We start from the raw sequence: 11052 nt of genomic DNA on the forward strand, positions 1-11052 counted from the left end.
ACAGCTGACTCCGACCAGAGTCCTGGGAGGCGAGTTATGCGCGTTCAACCTCGACCAAGGACCAGGGAGGGGATGCAGCATCGCGGCAGACCCTGCACGTGGTCCCCAAAGAGGAGGGAACATCACAGCCAACCCCTGCCCTGGGTCCCCAAAGAGGAGGGGACGTCATGGCTGACCCCAACCTGGATCCCAGGAAGGGACAGGGTGTCCTGTCCAATCCCACTTGGGGCCCCGGGAGAGGACATGATGTCGCAGCTGACCCCACACATGGTCCCCAGAGGGGAGGTGATGTTGTGGCCGACCCTGCTCGGGGTCCCCAGAGAGAAGGGGATGTCATGGCCAACCACGACTGGTGACCAGAGAGGGTCTGTGGATGTCACAGGTCGACCCCGACCAGGGTCCTGGGAGTTGATGGTTCAGAAACTCTGGGGATCAGGGCTGGGGATCTGTGTTTTAAGTCCTCCGGGTGATTCTAGCATAGATTCAGGGGTGAGAACTGTTGGCTTGATGTAAAACTTATGGGAATGCCTTTATTCAAACATGGAAAATACTGCTAATTGGTAGGGGTGATTTTTTTTTCCTTGACTTTTATTTAAGATCCTCATTGTAATAGTGAGGGGAGGTGTGCTGGCCATAGATGAAGAATTAATAGAGATTAGGGGCTGGAGATGAGGAGGTGTTTTCATGAATCTGTCCAGTGTCTTCTGACCAAGAAAGCATTACAGAAACCAGCAGGGGCGGAGGGGCAAAGACAGTGGAGAGAAACCAACTCCCAACACACCTCCAGATCAGAGTCAAATGTTCCAAAGCACAGCTGTTTAATAGGACCGAGTTTTGTCAGCCACCTGAGTTTAAATACATTTGTAACTCAAATAAGTAAGTAAGGTGGCCAACATGTCCAGGTTTGCCTGGGGCTTTCCTGGTCTTAGCACTCAAAATCCCAAGTCTCAGGAAACCGCTGTGCATGTTTTTCCCACAGAACCAATCAATTCTGCAATTCTCAATAGATACTGACTTGGTGTCCTATAATTCAATTCAGTTCTGATGCTATCTACTTAGAGATAGTGTCAGATCCACTGGTGAAGGCCAGAATCCTACAAGGCAATCCCCTCTCTCTTCACTTCAGATGCAAGTTGCAAATCTGGGTTGTCACCTGTGCTTATAACCAATCAGTTATGGATTGGATGTCCCCACATCCTCCTCCGAGGGTTTGATGAATTTGCCACAAGAACTCATAGAAATCAGACAAATGTTTACTGAGTCACCAGTTTATTATAAAAGGATATAGCTCAGGAAAATCCAGATTGGGGATGCATAGGGTGAGGTATGGGGAGAGGGCATAGAGCTTCTATGCCCTATGCCATAGAGCTTCTATGCCCTGAGTGCATCATGCTCCTCAGATTTTCCACATGTTCAATGACCCAGAAGCCCTCTGAGCCCCATCCTTTTGGGGTTTTGTTGAGGCTTCATTTTACCTAGGCACAATTGATTCAATCATTGGTAATTGGTTGTGGAACTCCATCTCCAGCCCCTCCATCCTCCCAAGAGCAGGGGATGGGACTGAAGTTTCCAGCCCTCCAATCACAAGGTTTATTCCCCTGGCAATCAGCTTCATTCTTTGGTGAGAAAGGGCTTTCTGGAAGTATCCTCATTAACATGACAAAAGACGCCTTGATCATTATCATCGCTTTGAAAATTCTAAGAGGTTTAAGGAGCTCTGTGCCAGGAATGGGGACAAAGGCCAATTGAATATTTATTATAAATCACAGTATTGTGGGGCAAACCAAGGTGATTGGTCAGTACTCACTTTAGTTGGAATTACTGAGTGAGCTTTACAATTATGAATACCTGGGCTCACCTCCAGAGTTGGTAATAGACTTGGTCTCAGGCTCAGCCAGGGCACTAGGAGAGGGAAAGTTCTTCGGGTGACCTTATGGTGGCTGGCCATGGAGAACCTCTGCAGCTGCTTGCATAGCATTTCTCCAACTCAAAAAAAATTCTAACAAAAACAAAAGTTAGTGGTTCTGATGAAGTTAGACTCCTACCATGTACCACATAAAAAAAGGACTCAAGTAGGATCAACAGTGTAAATGTAAGAGCTAAAACTATAAAAAATGTTGGAAGAAAACATAAAAAAGTCTTCATGACTTTGGAGCTGGCAATGAATTCTATTATACTACTTCAGACTTTTTTTTTTTTTAAGATTTATTTATTCCTGAGAGACACAGAGAGAGAGAGAGACAGAGAGAAAGAGGCAGAGACACAGGCAGAAGTAGAAGCAGGTTCCTCACAGAGAGCCTTATGCAGGACTCAATCCCAGGACTCTGGGATCACGACCTGAGCTGAAGGCAGCTGCCCAATTGCTGAGCCACCCAGGCACCCCACTACTTCAGACTTATACTAGTTCAGACTAGTCTGTACTAGTGTACCTCAACTCAGGCTGTGGATTAGAAATACTTTGTGAACTGTATTTATTGATAATATGAATTTAAAATAATATATACACATGGTAAAATTACAAAACTAGGTATATTAAAAAAGTATGAAAAAGTAAGTGTTCCTCTCAACCTGGTTGCTAGATTTTGACCTCAGTGTCAATTTTTGTTAAAATTTCTTGTGTGGGGGGCACCTGGGTGGCTCAGCAGCTCAGCATCTGTCTTAGGCTCAGGGTGTGATCCCGGGGTCCTGGGATCGAGTCCCTCATCGGGCTCCCCACCGGGAGCCTGCTTCTCCCTCTGCCTGTGTCTCTGTGTCTCTCTTTGTGTCTCTCAGGAATAATTAAATAAATATTTTTTTAAAAAGACAACTTCTTGTGGGTAGCCTTCCCTGTTTTATGCACATGTAAGCATATGTATACATATATATTTCCCTTTCTAATGTTCTTTTTACATACCAACAGTAGCACACTAAATTTCACTTTTCACTCAACAGCATGTTTTGGAGTTCATTTTAGCATTTGTAGATCTTCCCAATATTCTTTTTTTCTTCCAAAAAGTTATTTTTATTAACATATATTATCTATATAAATTTTCCTTTTTCTTTTTAGAATATTTTTGTGCTTTTCTTTTTGCCCAATATACTTTTTAATGACTGCATTGTGATCATCTGTAGTTGTATACTTGTAATATATATATATAACTTATTTATATTAAATCGTTAGTTACAACTATTAAAGAACATTATGTTGTTCATTACAAAGTGATAGTACATATCCTCTATGTATGTCTTTGAGTATATGATGTATCTGTGGGATGCAAGAATTGCTGAGAGATACACATATTTCAAAATTGTAAGAAATGATATAAAGATTCCCTCTAAAATGCAGTACCAATTTACATTCTTGGGAAACTTTAAAAACCGTGAAGTTTCATATTACTCTTTACTTTAACTCATGAGAATCTGTGTTTGGGGCCCAGACTCTTTATTTTCTTTCTTTGGTAATTATGATACAAGAAGGCTCTAGGATGTGATGAGAACCATAGGACAAACCATCTGGATGCTCCTGCTGCATTTCCTCCTGCTCTTTATCTTTTGATGGGACTATCCCATCTCCTCACCAAGGGGACAGGTTCCAAAAGGACACGCCTCAAAGATGTTGCTTCTCTATGTTGCTACCCTGGTACTGTGCTTTGTATGACACTGATCATCTATGACAAGGCTTAGAAGAGTGGTTGCAGCTCATATGATAATTCTGTTTTCTTTTAGTCCATGGACCAAATAGAGAAAGGAACTCTGGGCCGGTCCCTGCGATCCCCACCATCCAACCTAAGAAGAAATGGATGTCAATGATGTCTTTCTTTTCCAAGATCTGTCACAAAATATTAGAAACAGAGGTCCCTCCCCAACAGCCACTTGTAACGTGTGTTTGCCTGGTCTGCATTCGTTCCATAGCTCCACTGAGGCGCCTTCTGAAAAAAGCCTGACACTTCTTATAACACAGACAGAATGTTTCCAGGATAACAAGATGAGCTGGGAAGAATTTAGCTTGCTGCAAACTTTATATAAAAGTATAGAATGAACTGCAATGAATACTGAGAAATAATGATGAGGCTCGGTAATCACCTAAATACCTAATAGGACTGTGGTCCAGTCTGCAACCCTGCACTGCTCAGGATGGTGGGGAGGTGGCTTTTTCTTGGAACTTGTCTGGACCTTGCATCCTCTTGGTTCTGACACCAGCACATGTTGCTGTGTCCTCTAAGGCACAGAACACTGGAGCCTTCCTGGTATCAGAGGTTCACCATGGAGGTTACCCAGCTCTTGCCCTGCAGTGAAGAGTTTAGTCCTTGATGTAGATTCCTGCATTAGCCACACAGCATCCCAAATTTGTATTATATATGCATTTTTTTCCTAATCTTAATGGCTCAGACGTATGCATTCTGGGGTGGGACATCCTTTAGGTGCCCTGAAATGTTTGTAGATGTGCTTTGCTAGTTGGGTCAACTAGAAGACTGCTTCTCAACTGCTGTTGAGAAGTTGAGGAAGATGAGTACTGAGAACTAGCCACGTTAGGGAGGCATCAACCTCACTGCAGAAGGGTCAAGAGATCATGGAGAGAGGAACTGGAGGAAACAAGTATAGACACATCTTTCAAGGTGTTTAGCTACAAAGTAGAGCAGAAAATTGGGCAAGAGCTGGAGGAGTAAGAAAGGTTGGGGAAATGCTTTTCTTTGAGATGGAAGCAGTATAGCATTTCTTGTCCTGTGAAGGATCCCTGCTCTCAGCTCACAGCAACTGTCTAAAGCCCCCTTTCTTCTGAGCTCTAGCACACCCTTGGTGATCCTAGAACACCTGTCCCCTACTTCCCCCAACCTACCTCAACCAACTTTCCTCTAGCCCTGAATTATTTTTCTCTACGTCTTTCCTCTTCCATCTGTTTTCTTCATTATGTGGATCAAACTAATGTATTTGCAGCAAAAATTAGGTGTCTTTAGGTGGAGAAAGAAGGGCTAAGTTGAGCAGGCAACATAGAATTTTCTTTAGATGGAGGGATTGGGGTTAAAATGGGTATGACTCTGAACAGTTTCAGATCAATACTTTCTTGACTTACTCCCCTGGTCTCTTGGAAACAAGTTCCAGAAGCATGAGTCTCTGAAGAATGTGTTTTCCATCCTGACAGAAAGAGTCCAGGACCCCAATGATAAAAAGTGTCATATGGCAATGAGAGGCCTGAGCAACATGGTCTGTGAGACCCCTGACAAAGTAGGAGGGGAAGGTGTCACTTGGCCTGCCCTCATGGCCTGGCATCCCCAGGGCTGAAAGATGGCGCCTCATGTACTGGTTATCTGTCGCTGTGTGAAAGATCACCACAGACCCAGCACTCATCCTCTAGCATTTTCCTTAGGTCAAAAGCTTAGGTATGGCTTAGCTGGGTCCTCTGCTCAGGATCTCACAAGGCTACAATCAAGGTGTGGGTCAGACTGCATTCCTTTCTGAAGCCTGGGCTCCTCTTCCAAGCTTATGTGGCCATTGAAAGAATGCGGCCCCTCCCAGTTGTAAGACTGAGGTCCCTGCTTTCTTGCTGGCTGGCCACCTAAGCTCCTTGAAGCTGTACTCTCATAGCATGTGATCTTACTTCTTCAAGGCCAGCAGGAGAGCCTCTACCACTCGTGCCTACTAAGATGGACTCATATAATGTAATGTAACTATGGGAATGGTGTCTCATCACAGTTGTCATATACTGTAGGCTAGAAGCAAGTCACTGGTTCCTTCCACATTCAAGGGAAGGATATTGTAAAAGGCATGACTCATTTGGGGTTGAGGGTCATCATACCTCAATACTATCAGTGTTGGGAAACAGAGCTGCAGATGCAATTAATGCACACCTGGACATCACCCTCTGGAGTGAATTTCATTTATTAATAGTTTCATTTATTAATAGTTTGTACCCATTTAGTAAAAGATGTTTTCCCCACCTCTGCTTTTAGCATCTGTCAACTTCAGTGACCATTTCATCTCATCCCCTATAAAAGTACCACTATGCCCTAGATGCCTAGATCATCCAGCCCACCACACTCCTTGATGTGCCCTTCCTGGCCTCATGTGCTCTTGGGCCAAGTTCTCCAGATTGCTCTTTCTGTTCTTTTTTTCAAGACTGAGCTGGCTCTTGGGTCAGGTTAATGGAAATACTTGTATTTCAATGAGAGCTGTTACAGCAATTCCTGAGGAAAGCCACACTCTCAGTACAAGTCCTAGGTTATTGAAAGATTAGAAGTAGGATTGCTTTTCAACTCACAGAGAGCAATTTCTGGATTACTCATGCTTTTCAAACCTTGTTCACAGGTGTGAAAGTATAAGAAAATTGTCCCAGACCTGCTGGTACATGGACTATATGGCCCTGTGAATGCTGAAGTCATCCATAAGACTCTGACCATCATCTTGGGCAAGATCCAGGGGAAAAGTTTGGGCTCTTTCTTTGTAGACATCACTCTTTAGACTAGGACTTTATTAGATGATGTGAGAGAATTCAGAAGAATCTGGGTCATTAAAGTGGAAGTGGGATTTGCAATGTGAGCCTAGGGTGGTGTGTTGCTCAGAGAACATGGTCTGTATTATTAACTTATTTACTAAGAGATCATTGAGAGGCAAGTATTATACTGGAGGTAATGGAAGACATATAAAGAAGGATTTTTTGTTGTTATAGAGAAGTGAATATATGTACCCCAATGATGAAGATGGTGATGGATATGATGGTGAAGATGATGATAACAGTGCCAATGTATATTCAATGCTCTGTTATGAATGTGATGATAACACTAGTTAGCATTTAGCAACCAATACTGTGTGCCAGGTACGGTGCTAGGCAGCTTTCCTAGATTATCTCATAGAATCTTCTCAATAACCCTGTGAGGTGGGCACTATTCATCTTCACTTTATAAATGAGAAAACCAAGGCACAGAGAGGTTAGGTGACTTGTCCAAGATCAAAGAGCCAGTAAATGGATATGAACCAGGTCTTCTGACTACAGGACCTGCCCTCTTCACTGCCAGGTGACATGGCAAGCTGAGCAGAAGTGCACTGATACATTGTTTACTCTGAAACTATGGGGACTCTGGGATCCATTCCTTTCAAGCTAACCAGCTAGCCTGCTGCAGTTACACACATGCCACATGCACACATGCCCTCTAACAGGGAGATGATACATGTGGAACAGGAAATGGACCTCTTATTTACTCACAAAGCACCTTGTGTGAGTTCCTCACACCTAATTCCCCAGATGGAGCTGCACCACACAAGAGGAAGAAATTATGGAACTTGGTGTTTCTATAGGAGCTTCTGGCCCATTTGCCTCTCTTCCCACTTGGAGAGACAGGAAGAACTTTGCTCTGGAATGCAAACCTGTCATCTCTGCGGGTAGTGGGGAGAGGAAGGTCTCTCTCTACTCTACCTCCCTGGAATGGAAACAGATATCTCCAAGATGTCTAAATCTCTCTGCAGGTGCCATCTTAGTTTCCAGAACTGGCTTGCAATGTAATCACTTTTTAATACCCAGATGACTATAGTTTTTGATCAGGAAGCCCTGGTTGTATAGTAACCTGGCAATACTCATGAAGAGTTGTTTCCTGACAGTTTATCTCTATTATTGCACTTTTGACCACCTGTCTTATGCTGTTGCTCACTTGTGCTGGGTTTGGATGATTGTCAGGTCCCTAGCAGGCTAGGGTCTTGTACGTCTTATTGCATTAGGGTAGTATTGGATTGAATTATACAGGAATGTCTGGATGGCTCAGTTGTTGAGCATCTGCCTTCAGCTCAAGGCATGATCCTGGGGTTCTGGGATCGAGTCCCACATCAGGGTCCCTGCAGGGAGCCTGCTTCTCCCTCTGCCTATGTCTCTCTCTCTCTCTCTCTCTCTCTGTCTCTCATGGGTAAATAAATAAAATCTCTTTAAAAAAAGAATTATAAACACATGCACGCATGTGCATGCACAGATGCAGACACGCATAGGTAAACAGCAAAGAAAGTGAAACACAAGTAATTTGTGGAAGTGCCCTATGGGCTAAAAAAATATTTTTAAATACTTCACGAGGAGTGCCTGGATGGTTCAGTTGGTTAAGCATCTGCTGTTGCCTCAAGTTGTGATCCCAAGGTTCTGGGATTGGGTCCTGTGTCTGGCTGTTTGCTCAGCTGGGAATCTGCTTCTCCCTCTCCTTCTGCTTCTTCCCCACTAGCGCGCGCTCTCTCTCTCTCTCAAATGAGTAAAATCTTAAAAAAAAAAAAAAAAGAAAATAAATACTTCGCAAAATGATGAGTGTCTGGGACCCCCCTCTCCATTCTAGTTGCTCCTCACCCCTGAAGAGGCCCAGCTCAGCTTGGTTCTCTTTGGTTTGCCTGGAGCTTTCATGGGACCAAGAAACATTGATATAAAATCCCTTCACCAATGGTCAGGAGACTAGGTACTACCCTGGTTCCTTGTCACCTGACAGTGTAACTCTGAGCAAGTCACTGAAATGCCCTGAGCCTTGGTCTCCTCATCAGGAAAGGGAGATACTCAGACTAGACCACTCACAGTGGAAAACTACAAAGGACTGAACCCAGTGACACACGATCAGGGACAAACCAGCCAATGGTACTAAAAGCAGGGAGGGTTGGCAGGGTGTCAGGGAAGAAACACAATTGTTTTTTCTGCTGCAGGAGGGAGAAACTCAGACCACAGGTGTAGAGAGGTGTCCTTCCAGAAACACTGGGAATGATCAACAGGAGATGGATCAAATGAATTACAATGCAGCCACCCCAAGTTCCTTTAGGTATCAACATGAAAAGAGCTCCCAGATAGATGGTTGGGTGAATAATCAAGGTACGTAACAGGGGCATGGTGTGCTTCCACTGAGTGAAAATGTGAGAAGGGACTATGTAATATACATTTTATTCTTTTTCTTCTTAATTTTTTGGAGGGATGCACACACAATTTATAACTTTGTTCATTCATGGGAGAGAAATTTAATGGCAGGCAGAAAGGGATAGAAGGAGATTTACTTTTGTAAATAAAATGATTTGGTTATTTTGAATTTTGAACCATACAAATATGTTCTACCTCCAAAACACTGAATAATAAAGAACAGAGCTGGGAAGCCGGGATTATTAGCACAGTGATCCCCAGTCTGATTGTCTTGTCTGCTGGGGATGACATTCATTGAAGACCCAGCCTGCCTCCTCTCTGGCCCCCACCTCAGTCAGCTAAGAGCTTTAGACTGGATCTGACCCATCTCCTACCAAGTAACAAAGAACGATGGATGGCGGTAATGCATCTGGTGCAGTGGCCTTTTGGTAATGACCTGGGTTCTGTCCTTTTGTTCACCGGGATTTCCTGTGGTTTACAGGAGAATAACCACCTGAGATATTCAGCCTTTGTCTTGTTCGGGCAATTGGCGGCCTTTGCCAGGTGGAAATGGAAGAAATTCTTCACCAGTCAGGTTAAGCAGACTCAAGATTCCCTCCTGATACATCTACAGGACAGAGAACCCCAGGTTGCCAAGGTAAGTTTGTGACTCTCACCCAGTGTGGGAGAGCTCAGTGCCATTCCTAAAGCGAGCTGTGGTGCTGCCCTGTTGTGTTGCAGTGCTCAACCCTCTATTGCTGCCAGCTCTGCTATGGACACTCAGCAGTGTAGCCACATGAATCCTTGGAGGTGCCTGCCCAGTGTGTCATCTCTCTCTCTGCAAGCGTGCAAATTACCATTTGCTCCTGCCCCACCTGCCCCATCCAGCACCTGCCACTGGAGAGTAGGGGCCGAGAAGCATGGGGTTAAGCTGTGGGGCAGTAGCCCACATAACGAGAACATTAATTCATGCCCATTAGCTTCTGTCACTGTAGATTTCCCACTCCTGGCTTCTCAATCCTCTAGAGAGCTTTTGTCTTATTCTTAGAGGAAATATGTCCTAACGGGGTTGGATCGACGTCAGGCCTGCTTTGGAGTGGGTGAATATTTTTCAAAACCACTGCGAACAAAAAGGTTTCACCAAACCACTTGTCTTCTTTAAGTTATTGCACACAACAGAGAGAGACAGGGAGAGAAAGAGAATTTAGGAATTAAAGAATCCAGAACCCCTTTGATGGGACAATAACCAGGTAAACTCTAAAGTGATGCTCTCCCCACCAGCCCCAAGATGTGATTAGAGATGTGGTGATTTCAGAAGCAACATCCTTTAAGGTTGACATCTTCAAGCTTTCTGGAAGTTACTTTCATACCCTCAGTGACCCCCAGACCACATACTGGATGCAGTGCCCTTGCTTGGATTATAGAACTCTCTAATGCCTTTGACAGAAGGATGGAAATATTATTTTTCTCAGTCTGGCAAAACAACATTTTGAGCCTGTTCTCTGTATCTGAAAGGAAGAAAGGAAAACAGATTTCAGAGTGAAGAAGAATAAAGGAACCCTAAACTCTGCTGGCAGCTGGTGAGTAAGAGGGCAGGAGAGAATGCTCCCAGAGGTCCCTGCCCTCCTGGTGTCAACCCAGAAGGTGGCCAGCCACACAAGCAAGTTACTCCCCATAAAATGACTCAGGCCAATTATATTTCGATCGTAACTGACCCATCTTGCAATGTAAATGACAAAACGTCCAGAGGATTATGCACAAAATCTATTGGCACATCCAGGGTAGATCATTAGATCTATGCAGACCCTGATCTCCACCTCTGAGGATCTGAAGATCAATTGTCCTCATACTCTGCGTTTGACATCTACTCATTGTAGTCAAGGAGGTTTATTGAATCCTCCCCTCATGTGCACTTTTGCTGATGTCTTTCAGAGCCACTATCATCCAGAGCTCCAGCAGTTCCTCTATGCAAATAAGATTCTGTAAACACAGAGCAGCAGGGAAATTGTTCTAGTGAGAGCACCTTGCTGGGGGGCTGATATTGCCCCTCTTTTAACTCTTCGCATGCTTCTGCTTGCTTCTCATGATTGTAACAGAAAACGGGATGCTGGGAGAACAATTGATGGCAATTGCATGGAATTGTATAAGTCTATCCACAGTGAATTCTAAATTGTTTTCATGTATCTCATTTCCTCTCCAGACAAATTTGTCAGAAGTTACATGCTTTGTTTAAA

General features: G+C 44.0%; 1 pseudogene; it reads left to right on the forward strand.

The window, feature by feature from the left end:
• The window catches only part of LOC112925252 (protein maestro-like), a 10888-nt pseudogene extending 84 nt beyond the window's left edge, over positions 1-10804 (forward strand).
• The last annotated feature ends 248 nt before the right edge of the window (positions 10805-11052 follow it).

This window comes from Vulpes vulpes, chromosome 13 (genome assembly GCF_048418805.1).
Source record: "Vulpes vulpes isolate BD-2025 chromosome 13, VulVul3, whole genome shotgun sequence".
Taxonomy (NCBI): Eukaryota; Metazoa; Chordata; class Mammalia; order Carnivora; family Canidae; genus Vulpes; species Vulpes vulpes.